The following is a 17,750-nucleotide window of genomic DNA, read 5'->3' on the forward strand; positions in this document are numbered from 1 at the left end:
AGCAGGTCTGCATGTGTCTTTCTCTCCCCCTCTCTGTCTTCCCTTCCTCTCTCGATTTCTCTCTGTCCTATGTAATGACAGCCATAATAAAAATAAATAAAGACATAAATAACACAGGAAAAAAACACACATGAGAAAATCCTCAGGACATAGTAGACAAATAATTCTTATACTTCATACCAAAAGTGTAACATGACCAATTAGATGGCATCAAAATTAAAAACTTTTGCAATGCTAAAGAGCCTACCTATGAAAAGGACCAAAAGACAAGCTGTATTGGAGAAAATATTTGTAGACTACATCTTTGTGAAATGACTACTATAGGAAACATAAAAGCACTATTAAAAATCTAACAAAAACCAGATAATACATAAAAACATGAGCACAAGGCATATATAATAAAAAATAAAAGTGCCTAGTAAGTTATGGTAAACATCATTAGCTATGAGAGAAATGCATATTAAAACCACCCTGAGACAGCAGTGCACTCATATCACAACAGCTAACATTAAAAATTGTGATCCCAGAAAGCACTTACAAGGGTGTGTAGAACTAGATCGATCATTCACTCATTACAGATGAGATTATGACATAGTCACAGAAGAACCTATATATGCGCACATGCATACATGCATACAGAGATGCACACACATGCATTCATAGCTGCATATTCATCACAGTCCCCGACTGGAAATGACTTAGATGATCCTCAGTGGATGGCTATTTAAGCTAGACTGACAGGTGATTTATGCAAAAACTTGGATCAACGTCTAGATAATTATGTGGATAAAAAAAAAAGCTAGTGTGTTATGTGAAACTACTATTTAAAAAGTTCTCCAAATGACAAAGTTATAGCAACAGAGAGAAGAGAGCAGTTTGAAAGATTTCTGGAAATAGGTAGTTAAATAGTAGGCACCTGGTTAAGTGCAAAAATTATCATGCATAAAGACCCAGGTTCAAGCCCCAGGCCCCCACCTGCAGGGCGAAAGCTTCACGAGTGATAAAGCAATGCTGCAGGTGTCTCTCTGTCTCTCTCCCTGTCTGCATCACCTTATTTCTCTCTGTTTTATCAGATAAAAAAGTAAATAAAGTTTAAAAAATAAAAAAAATAAGGAAATGTTGAAAGGGAAGTGGGTGTGACTGTGAGGGACAACATGAGGGATTCCGATGGTGACACATACTCTACATCTCTGTTGCATCAATATCAACATCGTGATGATACTCCTGTCAGTACTTCACAAGATGTTACTGCTGAGGGGTGTCTCTGTAATATTTCTTACAACTCCATTTGAATCTATAATTATATAAAATTAGACTTTTAATTAAAAAAGAGGGACCAAGATAATTTTTTTTCTTGAGTGTGCTATAGAACATGGAAGAAGATCAACATGTCTAAGTTAAATTGAGACAGTTTTAAACTGTAAGGGAATTTTTTTCTTTCATTGAAAAATTTTTTCTTTCATTGAAATTTTTTTCTTTCATTGAAAATTTGTCTTTAATTTTTCTTTCATTGAAAGTAGTTCAATAGTAAAATGAACTATCTGCTCAAATAGCAGCCTATCACTGAGAATGTTTATATGCCGTCACTTTCTAACAATAACTTCAATGAAAAGATTTATATGATGGTGTCAAGAAGACCTTCTTTTTTGTGTGTGTTACCTCTTTTTAAATAAATAAATAAATTTATTATTATTATTATTCTTTGTTGGGGATTAATGTTTTATATTTGACAGTGAATAGTTTGTACATGTATGACAGAAGAAGACCTTCTAAAGTCCATATCAGCTCTAATGTTCTCTCATTCCAGTCCTCAGAAACTGTACTAAGTATGATACTCAATTTAACCAGAAAGTAGATACTATTATTGTGCTGGTTTTTAAGATGAAATTCTGGATGTTAATGGTGTTTCAGAAACTAAAGTTCACATAGTAAGAAAGAGCAGCATTTACACTGGGGATCAGATTAACTACTTCCAAGGTCAGAATACCCCCCCCTTTTTTTTTCTTTATCAGGGGATTAATGTTTTACATTAATCAAATAATACAATACAATAGTTTGTAGTTGCATAATATTTCCCAGTTTTTCACATAACAATACAACCCCCAGGGTCCTCTGCCATCATGTTCCAGGACCTGAACCCTCCTCTACCCCAAACCCACTCCAGAGTCTTTTACTTTGGTGCACTACACCAACTTCATTCCAAGTTCTGCTTAGTATTTTCTCTTCTGATTTTGTTTTTCAACCAAGGTCAGATTCCTAATCCCTACAGCTTCTCCTAGTGAAACCTTTGATGCCTCCCTTGCTGGCAATTCTAGAGCTTTTCTCTGGTAAACAGATAATGGTGATAAGCAGATTATCATGATCTCCATGGTAGAGATGAGGGAAGTGAGGTATTAGAATTAATGGCCCATGGGGATAAGTGATAGAACTAGAATTCAGTTCCAAGCCTGCTTTTAGACTTTATTCTCATCTTTATATATTGATTAACATTATTAATCAAAGGAATTTCTACTAAATATCTTTTTTTCTCTTCTCAAGTACTCATTAAAGCTAAAAAAAATACAGAATGTGCATTTCACATAACAACACAGGAAGTTCTTAAACATTTATATACAAACACAGTGAATGGCAAGTGGAAGTTTGCTGGTGAGCCCTTGTTCTTCTTCTGCAAAGTATCAAAATATCGTAGAAATGTCTAGAAGATACCCAGACTCAGGCCATATGCAAATTTCTTTAACCTTTCTATTTGATTTACATGGGCTATCTTAAACAGGCACTAACATATCATGTAGTACTTCATAAGTATGAGATGACACATAATCAATGAAAGGTACAGCTACAAAATTTTCTAATATGCATCTCCTAAACTGGAAATATACTTCACTTGAACAGTTAATACATCACACTGTTTGACTAGTTGATCATAAGGAGTGGTATAAAGTTAACTCATTTTTGTACAAGAAACTTCCCATTTCAACTACCATAAAGGCTGCCCTGCTTCTAGCTTTATAGTCACCCCTGGGGATGCATTTGAGTAAATAAGCCCCCCACACCCACACCCACACACACAGAGGGATGGTTAGATTAACTGCTACTTGTTACAGGAATACTGAGAGCATTTTACTTCCAGGAATGCCATTTGGGATGCATTGGATGGACCTTCCCGTGGTGCATCCCGTGAGTACCCATTCATTGGGGAAACTGACAATCCTTCCTAGCCGACTGAATCCACATGGATCCCAGTCACTTTCAAAGCCATTAACTGGCTACGGAAGAAGGGCAAACGCTATAAGAAGAAGGAATGCCATTGGCAGTCTGCAACACACGTTGTCCCTTTTCTAACACTTTGCCAATTCCATATGAACCATTTGCCACTCTAGTTGAGTGTTTTCTTTTGTAGTCCTGCTACTCTGAGGTGATTCCACAAAGTCTTTTGCTCCCAGATGAACTAGTTCACTGACCCTCTGAGCTGCCAGGATCTTTGGTTTCCCTCCTCAGTCTACAGCAGAAGGTTCCACCTCCCAGGCTGGTGAACTAGCCTCTTGTCACTATACTGTCACAATTTGCTTGGCATCTCTCCAGGAATTCCCACTACTGACTCCCCATCTTGCCCCCTCTAGAACCTTGTTTCCTTATTTGTCATTACAATCTAGGGAAATCAAAATACTCATTATTCTACAGACTCACCTGGAATACTTTTTGATAACATTGAGTCTTCTACCTGAATGCAGTGGCCCCAAATGAGCCTCTCTTAAAGATTCAGGTCAGATGTCACCCCTTCTCCAAGGTCGTCCTCCAACCAGCCAAAATTTGTCTCTCTAGGAGTTTCCAAGGCTACAAAGAGTCTAACTCTGGTTGCATCTCCTGCACCTGCATCAGCTACTGGTATCTGGGCAATTTTTTGTTTTGCTCGATATGGACGGCTAGTTCTTGCTTATCTTTAAACTCTCAGTTTCCAGCAGAGTATCTGGCACAAGTAACAATGGATTAAATGTTTAATGAATGAAGGGTTGAGGAATCCAAACCTAGGCAGGAAAGAGAGAGGCCGAGGAGGTTCACATAACTCTGAATGCTCAAGTGATATCACTGTTCATATTTCCAAAATATAAGATCTTACACTACTCCTTATCTGTATTATTATTCATGCTCATTTCAGTAAAGACCAAAGGCTAAAAAGCCTCGGTAAGCAGGTTAGCTGTGGATCTGATACTCGATAGTTACAGTGACTTAGGGAAATGATGATCTCTTTCCCTGTGGACTCTGTTCTCTCACTGTGGAAAAGGAAGAAAACAGAAAACAATGAAGGAGGGACTGGAGGTAGGATCTGGGTCAGACTGATCCCGAGAGCTTTTCCAGTCTGACAGTTGTTTCAACAGGTTTTCCTGGAGGCCCTCCCTCTCTATCCCCAGCACACCTCTCCCGATGCCCCCGGGGTGTCTTCTCCCACTGCTGGCAACCCCGGGGGTCCTGAAGTCGCCCTGACTGACCTCCTAGCAGCTTTGCCTCTAGCTAGCTGCCTCTGGTCAACTCCATCTGCTTCCAGGGGACCTCAGGAGGCAGCAGAAGCCACCACTCGGAGTCGCCCTCTAGTGTCAACGCCAGCCTGCCGCGTGGAGACGCTGCAGTGTTCCCTCCTTGTCGCGCGCTCTGGGAGCCCCCGCGCCACCCAGGTTTCCCTCTGCACCCACCTGCGAAACATCAGCACCACCTCCCACTCTCCACCCCCACCTGACCCCACTCCCACCCCACCCCCCTTGCCAGTGAATTGCCCTAACCCTGAGGGGCACGGATGGGACATCCTGCTCTGCAGCAACAGGCAGACAAGCAAACAATGAAAGCACAGCAGTCCCAAACAGTCAATCAACCAATCAGTCAATCCGTCGATCAATCAATCACAGCCCCCCCCCCCCCAGTCTCTGGGATATTTCTACATCAAGCTTTTCCAGTGCTGGCACAGGAGCAGCAGTTACAAAGTCAACTTATCTTGGTGAGCCCAGTTAGTTCATGTTCACTTATCATGAATAAACTCCAGGTGGAAATGTTCCCGGCGCCTTCCAACTCTACATATATTCCTTTACTGCAGGAAGGATCCTAGTTCCTGAGCTCCAAGAAGCATCTCAGTCTTTGACTCAGCACAGGTCGAAGGAAGGTATGACCTCAAAACAAAACCTACCTACTCTCTACCCTACCTCCAACCACCCCCAGTAGCCTGTAAGTCTTTCTGTTCCCCAGGAGGCTGGGAGGATACACATGGATTCTATCTCTCTCTTTCTCTCTCTCTGCCCTATCCCTGTCACTGCCCTCCAATCTAGTGTCAACTTTAGAGGGGAACGCATGAAAGGAGAAAGGAAGAAGAAGGGTGTACCAGCCCCTAGAGATCTAGGTACTAGTTTACCCCAACTGGAAATTTTACCTCTTTCCAAATAGGATGAGAACTTCATTAAAGAAGGTAATCTCTAAGGCAGTCATTCCCCTCCCCCTGCCCTGCCTCTAAAAGCCCTCTGCTTCTATTCAAGGTGGCTTGGGAGCATGTGACAGATCAGAGCTTAAATGACACTCTTTCAGGCCAGGTGGGCCAATGGAGGCCTCTAGCAAAACAGCCAGCAGAGTTTAAAAATAAAGCTTCACACAAAGAGTATCTTTTTTCTCACTGCTAAAAAAAAGTGTGGGGGGGTGGGGGAGGAGGCTGAGACTACTAACCAGCTAAGGCAGGCCTGGCAGATTGCTAAGCGGACTTTTTGGAGCACTGCACAGAACTTTAATCCAAACAAATCAGAACCTATATTTTTACACAGATATAAATGGCTGAAAGGAAGAATTTTTCCCCCTTCTCCTGATTTAAAGACTGAAATAGCCCACTGATTTTATGTCTTTTGTCTCGATGGTATAAGAACTACCTAAAGATGCAGCAGCTTTTAAAATAGAATCAAGTTCTTTAACACAGGTTGGGGCTTAACACATGGTGTGAAGCTATGGGTCTGGCCCTGGGTGATGTGGAAAGATACTGAAAGCAGACAGAATCAGATAGGATGATCAGCAAAGTTAAAATGACAACACTTGAGGGCATGTAGATTTTCTTAGGTGCTGGCATTTTTTTACAGGATTTTTATTTAATATACTTTCTAACTATACACTTAATCAGACATGCCTTTCAGGGCTCTCTCACTGTCTCAGAGAGAAAATCGTAAATATGCATTTGCTTTATATTCTCTAACTGCTTCAATTGAGTCATCACTAAAGGAAGTGGTTCATGATTTTATACAGGAGAGTTATCGTGAACATTTATAAAGTCATACTGCTTGTGAGCTAAATTTATTATGTTTGCCAGGTTAATCTGTTTTCTCTAATCGGACACTTAATCATCCAGTCTCTTTGCATTATGGATTCATGAATGTGAACAGAGGAGGGCTGCTCAGTCAAGGCCAAATGATAAATTATCTTTTCATTTGGGGGGGGTATTTGTGATTAAGTGCATCATAATAGAATTAATATGAAATAAATCTTACAATTTTTACCTCTAGATCCCTGACAGATAGATATAATGCATCTGTTAAGAATAAACCTGATTTAATGTCTGGATGGAATTTGTAGACTTTGTAGTTCACATGAGCTCTGAGTTTTTCCTTTAATTTTCACATATTAGAAAGACAGTAAGTCTTTAGAAAGACAGTAAGGTAGCATTTTGGATGAGCAGTCCAGAATTAAAATTTCCTTTCATAGAAGATGAAGAATTATCTTGGAGCAGCAACAGATAAGGTTTCTTTCTTTCTTTTTTTCTGAATTTAGAGTTGTAATCCTGGGATTTTAAGAGCTGCATAAATAATGTGATAGGAGCAGATGCTAGATTACAAACAAAACAGTCAGTTTCCATTATTTGGACTATCATACTAAGTGAATCACCTCATGGATGACACTCTCAATGGTTGCCTAGTTGGGTTGAAACATATTGAAATATTCATAATGGAAAGAGTTTAGTTATGTGTGCTATAAAAGGATTAATGTCCTCACACCAGTTGAAACCCTGTGAGGTAATAAGAGTCATCATCTGCCTTCTAACAGACGGAGATTAAAACCAATTGGCACTGTGTGATGTTAGATAGAGTACTCCAAATAACCCTATTGGGGGGATGCATATTTCACAATTAGCAAAGTACTTGCATATCCTGACTCCTTTCATCTTCACAAAGAGGTTGCTCTGTGGCATGAAATACTGAGCATCTCTCATGGGGTTTCTGAAGGTAGGACCTTTGCTAGACCTTTTGCTCAAGAGCTACTCTACCCAGATTTCCTCCTTTATATTACAGACTAAAAGACAAAGTCTTCACTTAAGGTGAAGAAGATACATAAACAAAATATCTGCAAGAAATAAAGTAATTTAAACCTAGTGTGAAAATGGTCTTTGCAAAATATCTGGTGGGCTTAATTGGTATGTTTGTGGAAAGGATAGAGTTGCTGTTGGCAACACAAGATAGTTCCAACCCTCTATCTTCGAAATCCTTGCTGTAAAAGTAAAAGCTTTTTCCTTGACTTGATATCCAGGCAATCTCTCTGCTTGGATTGGATTTTTGTCGAAATTGCTCAAGCCTCTCATTCAATATGCTTTGTACATTCTTGGTCAATGTGATTGAAACTAGAAACCTGTTTCCCCAGAGTCCTCATATAGGCACATGCACATTCTCTCTCTTACTGCTTCTTCCCAATGGTTATAGATAGATTTCTAGAATTACTGAACTTGTTAAGTTAGACTGAGTTGAAGTGATATAGTGAAAGAAATATATGAATGAAAGAATGATTTTATAGAGCCCAGGTCTGAGGCATAGAAATGTATCAGTGTGTGGCAAGGAAGGAAATAGTTGTGCCTTCTCTAGAAGAAGTTGCCTGCCTATATTATACATAGAAAAAAAAAAAGACAATGCAAAATCCTTGGACAGTGAGTCTTAGGACCTAAATATAGTTCTGCTACTTGCTAGCAGGGAGATATGTGACTTGAGTCTTACATTTTTTGAGCCTTAGTTACACATGAGTAAAATGGGAACAATAATAACATAGCCTACCATCTTCAAAAGTTTGTGGGGAAAAAATCTTATAAGTATACAAAAGGCTTATTATTTTTAATAAAGCATACTTTAAAAATATGGTTGATATATATATATATATATATATATCACAAGAACATCTTTAAAAATGACAGTTACTCTTTACTATAGTGAAGTAAAATGGATAAATATGACATATTTCTCCTTTTCCTATTTGCTTCTTTCCATTTTAAATCCAGAGCAAGTTGCCTTATTGATTAATTGTAACATTTACATAGTATAAATAGCTGTCACTTGGAAGTGATACTGACAATATAGTTAAGCCTTTATTGCCTTTTATTAGTCTAATAAATAAAAGCACATCACTAAGAGAAGCCACACATAAAAATTATTTCAAGACATTTTTTTTTCTAAAGGGAAATCACATAATGCTTTTGGGGGGAAAAGTAATTCTGACTTAGTGTTCTATAAAATGTTAAATTTCTGTACATAATCTTACAGCACAAGTGTTTACAAGGCTCTTGGTGACAAGAAAAGTGATAGTAAATGTGCCTTAGCACTAAAATGCCTGTATCCATGGAAACCTGTGAAGTTCTGTAAGTGCAAATGCACGTGGCCCACAGTATTTATTGAGGGGCTGAGACAGCTATCAGTGAGTTACTATGCTGTGGAAAGCTATCATTGTTGGGAACTGCTAGCATAGGCAAGGATGTTTTTCTCCAGCAAAGTGTAATTACTGAAAAAAAATTTTAAAATCTCAGACATTATTGTGCAAAAATATGTTTATATAAATTTAAACATACATATATGTCTCTGAGTGCAGTGTCTTTACCTCACTTGAGACTTGCAGTACCTTACTAGTTTCCCATTCTTCCCACACTAGTTGAGTACACTAAAAAGCTTTTTAGATGTTCTGTGTTTAAAAGACCCAGCTATGACCTGAATATTGAGATAGAATGTCACAGTGTTTACTAAACTGATTATTTCCAGGGATTTAAATGTATTCCTGGAAACTATTTCTTATACTATCGTGTCTCAAATGAAAATAGCACAATATTGGTGGGAAAGAATCAGGTGCAGTTATGTGAAGCATTTATCTAACCAAGGACCATATTAGAAATATCCATATGAGAAAAGCAGAAGACCACCTATAAAGGAGCCCCCATAGGACTATCAGTTGCTTTCTCAACAGATACTCCAAAAGCCAGAAAGGACTAGAAGGGTATGCTTGAATTTCTGGATGGAAAATACCTCCACCAAAGAATGTTTAAAGGAGAAATGAGGAGAATTTCAGATAGCAATTAACAGGATTCATTGCTACTAGAGCAAATTTATAAGAAGTACTAATAGGACTTACATAAAAGGAAAATATTGGGTGTCCTGACTCATTTGGAGTAAAAGCATAGTCAAATGAAGAACAAACTTCTGGACTTTGACAACAGAACTGAGATTACCAAAGAGGATGATAGCAGGAAGTTGGCTGCAAGGATGAAGGGGGACCAGTATTCCTTGATGGAAAAACATTAATTCTTAAATGAAAATGTGTAAACTTGTACTTCTAAAACTAACATAGTCTTGTAAATTAAAATTACCTACAAATTTTAAATAAAATTTAAATAAAAAAGTAAAAACATCTCCATATGTGATTCTCTGAAGATGTGTTGCTCACTATGGTAGCCATTAATCACACTTGCCTTCTGAGCTTTTTTCAACATGATTGATGTCACATGTTGAAACAATAATATTTGGTTATGTTTTGTTCATTAAAATATAGGACTTTCATATTACTTTTGCCATCTTAATGTGTCTACTGACAGGTTATATATGTCTTATATTAAAAGTCTTATCTTTTATTGGAATGCTCTTTTCTAATGAAATGTCATAGTCTTCGAAAGTTGTCTGTTCTTGATCATTTTATGTAGCCCCACATTTACAGTCAAGCAGCTGTGCTTTTTTTTACTAGAATAAGAAAATTAAAAGCATTGATTGCTTTCACCAAAGACTGCTTCAGACTATTCTTCTCTTTCTGGGACAGGTTTCCCTTCTTTTCTCCAATGCAGTTTTTCCCTGGCAAAACTCCCATAAGCCCTCTTCTTCTTTCCTTTCAGAGAGGCAATGAATCATACTTTCTATAAAACCCAATATCTCTTGCCCACGCAGGATTCCATTTTCAGAGAAAGCACACCTGAAAATGTACTTTTTAGCCAAATTAAAAAAAAAAAAGTAGTAAATACCTTGGAAGAGAGTGCTGCCTGTGTTGAAACTGGTTCAACCATTTCTACCTGTGACTGGAAAACAACTGGGTCTTTTTTAATATTGTCATCTTGCATTATTATTGCAATTTTGTGTAAACATTGAAGAAGAAAACAAGATGCCCTGTAAAGCAGAACAAATGGATGTCATCTGAGGACTTGCTTTCCCTATATGATTCTTAAGAACAGTCAGTTACTGAGAACCTACAAATGTCACTGAGGGCTTACTGTGCTCACTAGCTGGCTATGTGATTTTTTATCAAATCATTTAAGCCCACTGGGTCCCAGTTTTCTATGCTGTTATATTATTAATAGAGTTGTATAATTAAGTAAGTTTTATAAACAACATATGCCTGGGTGTGTTGCGTTTCAGACCCTAAATGCTAAGTTTGAACTTGTAAAACTCGAAAAGAAAATGACAGAGGAGAAAGTAGTAGTTCTTTTTCCAGCTATATCAGGAAAAATTCAGCTACAAATAAGGTAGTTTTCCATTAGTAGTGGCTTAAGAATTTATTTTTTCTCAGATATTAAGAAGTCTGAAGTATCAATATTAATTCATGTTATGCATATACAGTTATTTGTCAATTTATATTTCAATTTTAAAAATAACCATGAAGCTAGTTGCTTGTTGGAATGATACTTTGTACTGAATCCATCAGAAATACCCACCCTTCCTTTTCTTTTTCCTTTTTTAAAATTTTTTTTGTATTTATTTATTTTCCCTTTTGTTGCCCTTGTTTTTTATTGTTGTTGTATTTAGTATTGTTGTTGTTATTTATGTCATTGTTGTTAGATAAGACAGAGAGAAATGGAGAGAGGGGGGAAGGCAAAGAGAGGGAGAGAAAGAGAGATACCTGCAGACCTGCTTCACCACCTGTGAAGTGACTCCCTTGCGGGTGGGGAGCCGGGGGCTTGAACTGGGATCCTTATGCCGGTCCTTGTGCTTTGCACCACATGCACTTAACCTGCTGCACTACCTCCCAACTCTTGAAACTCAGCTTCTTAATGTTAAGCTTGCAACAATGATTCTCTGTGGCTTACTGCTGTAAGAAACACCAAGAATCCTTGGGCTACTGATTCTCAGTATCTGTCTTATCCAGTTAACACTGACGGCATAGTTATCAGAGCCTGTGATTTCTGCATGTAAAGTACATTAGGGTTATTTGCAGCAAATTGGGCTGCTGTGGGCCCTATAGCATAGACATAGTTGAGAATATCTCCATGTGACCTGGTTACCACAAAGCTGATCCTACCCCCCAGGGCTGTACGAGGAGTTCTACAGTGTGTACCCCCAGAACTTTTTATTCAGGTGAAATGACTTTTAATGGTATTATCACAGCCTCTCCTGAATATACAGATTGATCATCGGGGAAAAACTCCTGGACTGAATATAAATAGCACTAATATTAAAAAAATGCCTAGAAATTATTGAATAATGTAGAGAGAAAGAGAAGGGGGGAGTGTTAAACTGACTAAGCTTATTTACATGTGTACTTATTTTTAATTTAATTTTAATTTATTTATAAAAAGGAAACACTGACAAAACCATAGGATAAGAGGGGTGCTGGGTAATTATGCAGATGAGGTCACATCCACCATGTTGTCCCCTCAGGGCACTGTCAATTCCTGCAATAGTTGATAATATAATCCCGGAGTGCCTTGTTTACTCCTCCCCCTCCCGTGAGAGCTGTGATCCTGTCCCTGAGGACTTGTTTCCTAGCCAATCACGTCCAGACTTTCTCCCATGAAAGCCCTACTTCTTCCGCCCCCTAGCTCTCTTAGCGCCTTCACCTGCAGAGGCAGAGGAAGGTTGCTGTGGTAATGGGAGGCAACCATTTTGCTAGCTCCACGTGGCCCGAATCACTGCACTCTCACCCAACTCTGAGGTGCCTGCTTGCGATATAATAATAATAATAGATTTGTGTTCTCTCTTCGACCCGGATCTCCTCTATCTCTCCTCTGTGGCACAGCCCAACAGAGGGGTACGACTCCACATAATTCCCACCACCAAAACTTCATATCCCATCTCCTCCACAGATAGCTTTCCTATTCTTTAACCCTTTGGAAGTATGGACCCAAGGTCATTGTGGGGTGCAGAAGGTGGAAGGTCTGATTTCTGTAATTGCTTCCCCACTAAACATGGGCGTTGACAGGTCGATCCATCCTCCTACCCCGCCTCTCTCTTTCCCTAGTAGGGTGGGGTTCTGGGGAATCAGCTCCAAGACAGATTGGTGGGGTTGACAGGGGAGTCTGGTTGGCATCACGCTAGCATCTGGAACATGGTGGCTGAAAAGAGAGTTAACATATAAAGCCAAACAAGTTGTTGACTAATCATGAACCTAAAGGCTGAAGTAGTGCAGATGAAGGGTTGGGGGGGTCTTCGTGCTGTAGATAGCTAGTAGGCCTATTTCAGTTACATTCCAAAGGGCCTGTGGCTATACTAGCTTTTGTTGTTGTTTTTTCCCTGAGCCTGAAATCTGATATGCAGGTGGATGGATCCAAGTTATTGTCTGGGGAGATGATGTTATGGCTGGAAAAAGGACCAGAAAGCTGGATCAGGGAAGAGAGTAGCTCCCAAATATGAGAAAGGCGTATAAATATTGTTGACTGTAAACTCCATCGTTTTGATCTGATCTGGGGCCCATATTCAGCTTAGAAGCCTATGTGACCCTGCATCCCTCTAGATGTGAGTTCACATTCTGTGGTCATGAGTAGGAACGTTTCATGCTGCCCCGATATCAGGACCCATCTTCCTCAGGTGTAGCATAGAGTATGTTGTCCAACCTCCCTTCAGAGGATGGAAATTCTCTACTGTTATTGAGCCAAATTGTGGGCAGGGTCCTATGGGGGCCCACAAAGGGGTCTATTTTGTTGTTCCTGATAGAAATGACCATTAATAATGGAGAGAGGGATTTATTTGAGGTCTAGGCCCATAATTTCTGTTTGGGAATCTCAGGACTCCCCGAATATAGCCCCAGCAGATGGGGTGGCCTGATAGTGACTAAAGAGTCATCGTAAAAGTATGCCAGTCTCTTGTCATTATTCAGCTTTGCAGTCCTTGCTTTGATAAGGATAGCTTGGGAGTGAGTGAGGGAAGTGTAATAGGAAATAGGTGAGGAGGGTATCCAAGTCTAAGTAGACACTATTTCATCAAAGTATTCCCTATTCACAGGTTCAACCAACAGGAATTCTCAATCGGTTGAATCCAAGACTATGGAACCTATGAATTTGGAGAGCTAATTATACAGAAGTGGGAAATGCAAGGGTTTGGTTATGGGGTGAGGGAGGTTCCCTGAAATAAACCTCTTATATATACCAAGGGGCAACTTGTTAAATTTTGGAGAGGCCAAAAACTAAAAATGGCTTATTTGATTAATTACAAATGCTACCTTTAATTCCTCCAGTTTTTGAAAGGTCAGCTGCCCATGGAAAGTTGAAGGAAGTTTAAGGCAAAGTAAACACACAAAGAAATCTGCTAAGCAGAACTAGGACTGGAGTTGGTGTATTGCACTAAAGTAAAAGACTCCAGTGGGGCTGGGGAGGGGCGAGGGTTCAGGTCCTAAAACATGATGGTAGAGGAGGACCTAATGGGGGTTGTACTGTTATGTGGAAAACTGAGAAATGTTATACTTGTACAAACTATTGTGTTTTGCTATTGACTGTAAACCATTAATCCCCCAGTAAAGAATTTTAAAAAATAAATTAAAAAAGGAAATCTGCTGCCAATCAAGCACCCCCCCCTTTGTTTTCCAAGTTTCTTTTCCTCCACACCTCCATACATACTCATCCCACTTTAAGTTCAGCAGGGACTCTGGAACTGTATCTAATTATGCCACTACTTCAGTTTAACCCTTCTCTCTCAATTGCAAGAATGCTGCAAATTCTAGTCCTTCTCTATGACCCTGATATCAGACACTACAATACCATTCAACCCCCTCTCTCACTTCTACCTCCCTCTATCACCTGAACACCCCCATTCCCTACATCCATGTCGTATGCTCTATCACAAATAGAACTACTACTTGACTGTAACAGAAGTTATTTTTGTCTCCATGTCCACTACATCTTGTGCTTCTTGTTTCACTGGGAAAAAGTCATATTTCAAATCAGTTCAAATGATACTACCCTAAAGGTGAAACATTTTCCCCATTATTTTCTTCCCTGAAGACACTTTTATTAGTGATTTAAAATGCTTTACAAGATTATAAAACAACAGGGGAATAGCTACAACTACACAAACCACCAAAGTTCTGTGCCACATCTCCACCCTTGATAAACACCATAGTTCTTCTAAAATGTTACAGATAATTTGGTTACTTTTTTTTTATAAAAGGTCATGTGTTTCTATTATCTATATTCCATATATGAGTGAAACTATCCTGCAGTTGGCTTTCAACTCCTTACTTACTTACTAAGCATAATCATTTTCAGCTCCATCCATTTTCTCCAAAGGACACAATATCATTTTTAAACTGCAGTTATATTCAATAGAATATATGTTTCATAACTTCTATTTAAATTTTTTATTATCTTTATTTATTGGATAGAGACAGCCAGAAATTGAGAGAAGGAGGGAAGCTAGAGTGGGAGAGAGACAGAGAGACACCTGCAGACCTGCTTCACCGCTCACAAAGCTTTCCACGTGCAGGTGGGGACCAGGGGCTTGAACCCGGGTCCTTGTGCACTGTAGCATGTGCGCTTAACCAGGTGTGCCATCTGGCCCCTCATAACTTCTTTATACAGTCATCTATTGATGGACATCTAGGTTGTTTCCACTACTTGACTACTGTGAATAATACAGTCATGAATTAGTGTTTTCCCGTCTTTAGATATGTGCAAGGGAGTGGTTTAGCTAGATTACAAGGTAGTTTAATTTTTAATTGTTTGAGGATTCTCTGTACTCTTTTCCTTTGGAGCTGGAGCAGTTCCCATCACTCCTAACAGTGTAAAAGAGTTCTTTTCTTCACATCCTTACCTGCACTCGTTTGTCATCTCTTGAGTAGCTGATATGAGTCATTCTCACAGGTACAAGGTGGTATCTTGTGGTTTTAATTTGTAATTCTATAATGATAAGTGAAGCGGAGCATTTCTTTCCACATCTGTGGGTCTTTAAAAATGCTTTGTTCTTTCTTATTGGGTTGTGTTGTTATTGTTGAGCTGTATGAGTTCATGACAGATATATGATAGCATCTCCTTGTCAAATGTGTGATGTGAAAATATATTTTGTATTTGCTGGGTTGCCTGTTTATCCTTGTGAAATTTCCTTTTGACGTGTCGAAGTTTTTTCAGTTTGATGCAGTCTCATTTATTTGATCTTCATTTAGTTCCCCCTTGCTCATAAAGATTAGTCTCTGAATACATTTTTTTTCTGGGCTCCTGTCCTGATTCACTGTGGTAGCAGTTTTATTTGCTCCTAATTTAACCACTTTTTTAATTGATGTGGTTTATATTTTTCTGTTCTGTTGTTCCTTAGTTGTTGTGTTTTGAGTACAAGTCACACTGACCTAAAGTCTTTTCACAAATGCAGTCACAAACCTCAGAAAGTACGATAGCAACTGTAGCAAAGGTTGGTGCAGTTCAACCAATACCAGTTATCTAAACAACACCTCCAGCCCAAGGGGGAAAAAAAGAAAATAAAAATAAAAAGAAGAGAAAGGAAAAAAAGACAAAGCAAGAATAAACAATTATACAAATCTACTGTCCACTATAAATTCTAGAGATGGCAAGAGGAAAAAGGAAAGGAGAAGAGAGAGAGAGAGAGAGCGCGAGAGCACTCCAAGTCAGATTTCATCCACAAAATAATTCACAAATGAATGTCAGTGAATTCAGAAAGCAAAAGAAGGAAGAAGAAAGAAAAAAAAGAGCAGTGAAAGGAAAGAGATTTCTTTTTGAATTAGCTAAGAGGAGAGAAAAAGGAGGGTGGAGGGAAGAGAGAGAAACAACTTCTTCCCACAATGCATAGCACACCCAGTCACCTATCAATGGACAAAGCAACAACAGTTAATTTTGGTCAACCTGAAGAGGAGGGAAAAGGGACACACACATATAATAATAGTAATAATAAAATAAAATAGAGTAAAAAAATATGGAACACTACACAAATTTGCGTGTCATCCTTGCTCAAGGGCCATGCTAATCTTCTCTGTATTGCTCCAATTTTATTCTATGTGCTGCCAAAGCGAGCACCTGAATACATTTTTGTTGCTAAAATTTTAATGTGTCTTACCAATATTTTCTTCTATGCATTTTATAGTTTCAGATCTATTATTTAGGCCTGATTCATTTTTGTGTAAATGTTGGTGTATGTTGTTAAGTTGTAGCTTTATTTATATTTTTTTCTACATGAGGCAATTAAGTTTCCCCAGCAGCATTTATTAAAGAGGATTTTTTTTCACCGTTAAGTGGTCTTAATCTCTTTGTTATCTACTAAGTACCCATATCTGTGTGGGATTATGACTAGGCTGTCTATCCTGTTCTATTGATGTGTTCATTTTTGTTCCATAACACTGTTTTGATTACTATTGCTTTGTAGTATAAACAGAAGATGAAGAACATGACCTCCCCAGCCCCAGAAGTGTTTGACAACTTGTGTTTTTTATGGTTCCACATAATTTTTGGATTATTTGCTCAATTTGCTTGAATAATGTTATTGGGACCCTGGGTAGATTAAAAACAAAGATTCAAGAAAAGACAAATAGATTCTCAAAGTAAAAAAAAAAAAAAAAAAACTAAAGTGAGATATTCCAGTCAACAGAACAGAAATAAATGGTAGGAGCAAGAAATAAAGGGTAGGAAGGGTAGGAACAACTATTCTACTTTCAAATAAGATAGACTTTCAGGTAAAGAAAGTAATAAAATGGGGGTGGAGATGGGGACACTGACCTTTGATGATAACATGATGAAAAAAAATTATACTGTAAATCATTACTCAATAAGCTCTAAAGTGTAAAAAAAAAAAGGCAGAGATGAACAACACATAATGGTCAAAGGATAACTCCAACAAGAAGACATAATGATTATCAATATATATGCTTCAACACAGGTGTACTTAGCTATATAAAGCAGGCATTAATTGATCTCAGAGGAGACACTGACAACCGACATAGTAATAATATGAGATCTTAACACATCACATATAGCAAGAGACAGATCACCTGGCCATCGTTTTCTTTTATTGAAGTTTATTTATAATTTTAAAACAATGCCTTTCAGGGCCAGCCAAAATAGTTTATATGGATAGTGCATAGCTTTGCCATGTTCACAACCCAGGTTCAAGTCCAGCCCCAACCACACTGGAGGGAGCTTCAGTGTGGTAGTGGTCTCTTACACTTTGTTTCTGTATCTCTATATCTGAAAGAAGTTATCTACTAGCAGTAAAGCCCCAGCAATGACAATAAATAAATAAATAAATAAAAACAATACTTTTCAGATGTGTTTTTCTCTCTTCTCCAGTAGACTGCGA

The 17,750-nt window shown here is 38.5% G+C and overlaps 1 protein-coding gene and 1 non-coding gene across 4 annotated transcripts in view; both read right to left on the bottom strand.

The window, feature by feature from the left end:
• The window catches only part of PLAAT1 (phospholipase A and acyltransferase 1), a 28,291-nt gene extending 23,723 nt beyond the window's left edge, over positions 1-4,568 (bottom strand). For 2 of the 3 annotated variants that reach the window (XM_007517406.3, XM_060197019.1), the window contains exons 1-2: positions 4,488-4,568; positions 3,688-4,025 (exon numbers count right to left, since the gene is read on the bottom strand). The gene's annotated coding sequence lies outside the window, so the exon portion shown is untranslated. The remainder of the gene's footprint in view (positions 1-3,687; positions 4,026-4,487) is intronic. The other variant, XM_060197018.1, reaches the window with a different exon arrangement.
• An 11,799-nt stretch (positions 4,569-16,367) lies between these two features.
• Positions 16,368-16,474, bottom strand: LOC132540543 (U6 spliceosomal RNA). The gene has a single exon (XR_009551741.1). It is a non-coding gene; the product is annotated as a U6 spliceosomal RNA (small nuclear RNA).
• Positions 16,475-17,750: the final 1,276 nt, after the last annotated feature.

This window comes from Erinaceus europaeus, chromosome 9 (assembly GCF_950295315.1).
Source record: "Erinaceus europaeus chromosome 9, mEriEur2.1, whole genome shotgun sequence".
Classification (NCBI taxonomy): Eukaryota; Metazoa; Chordata; class Mammalia; order Eulipotyphla; family Erinaceidae; genus Erinaceus; species Erinaceus europaeus.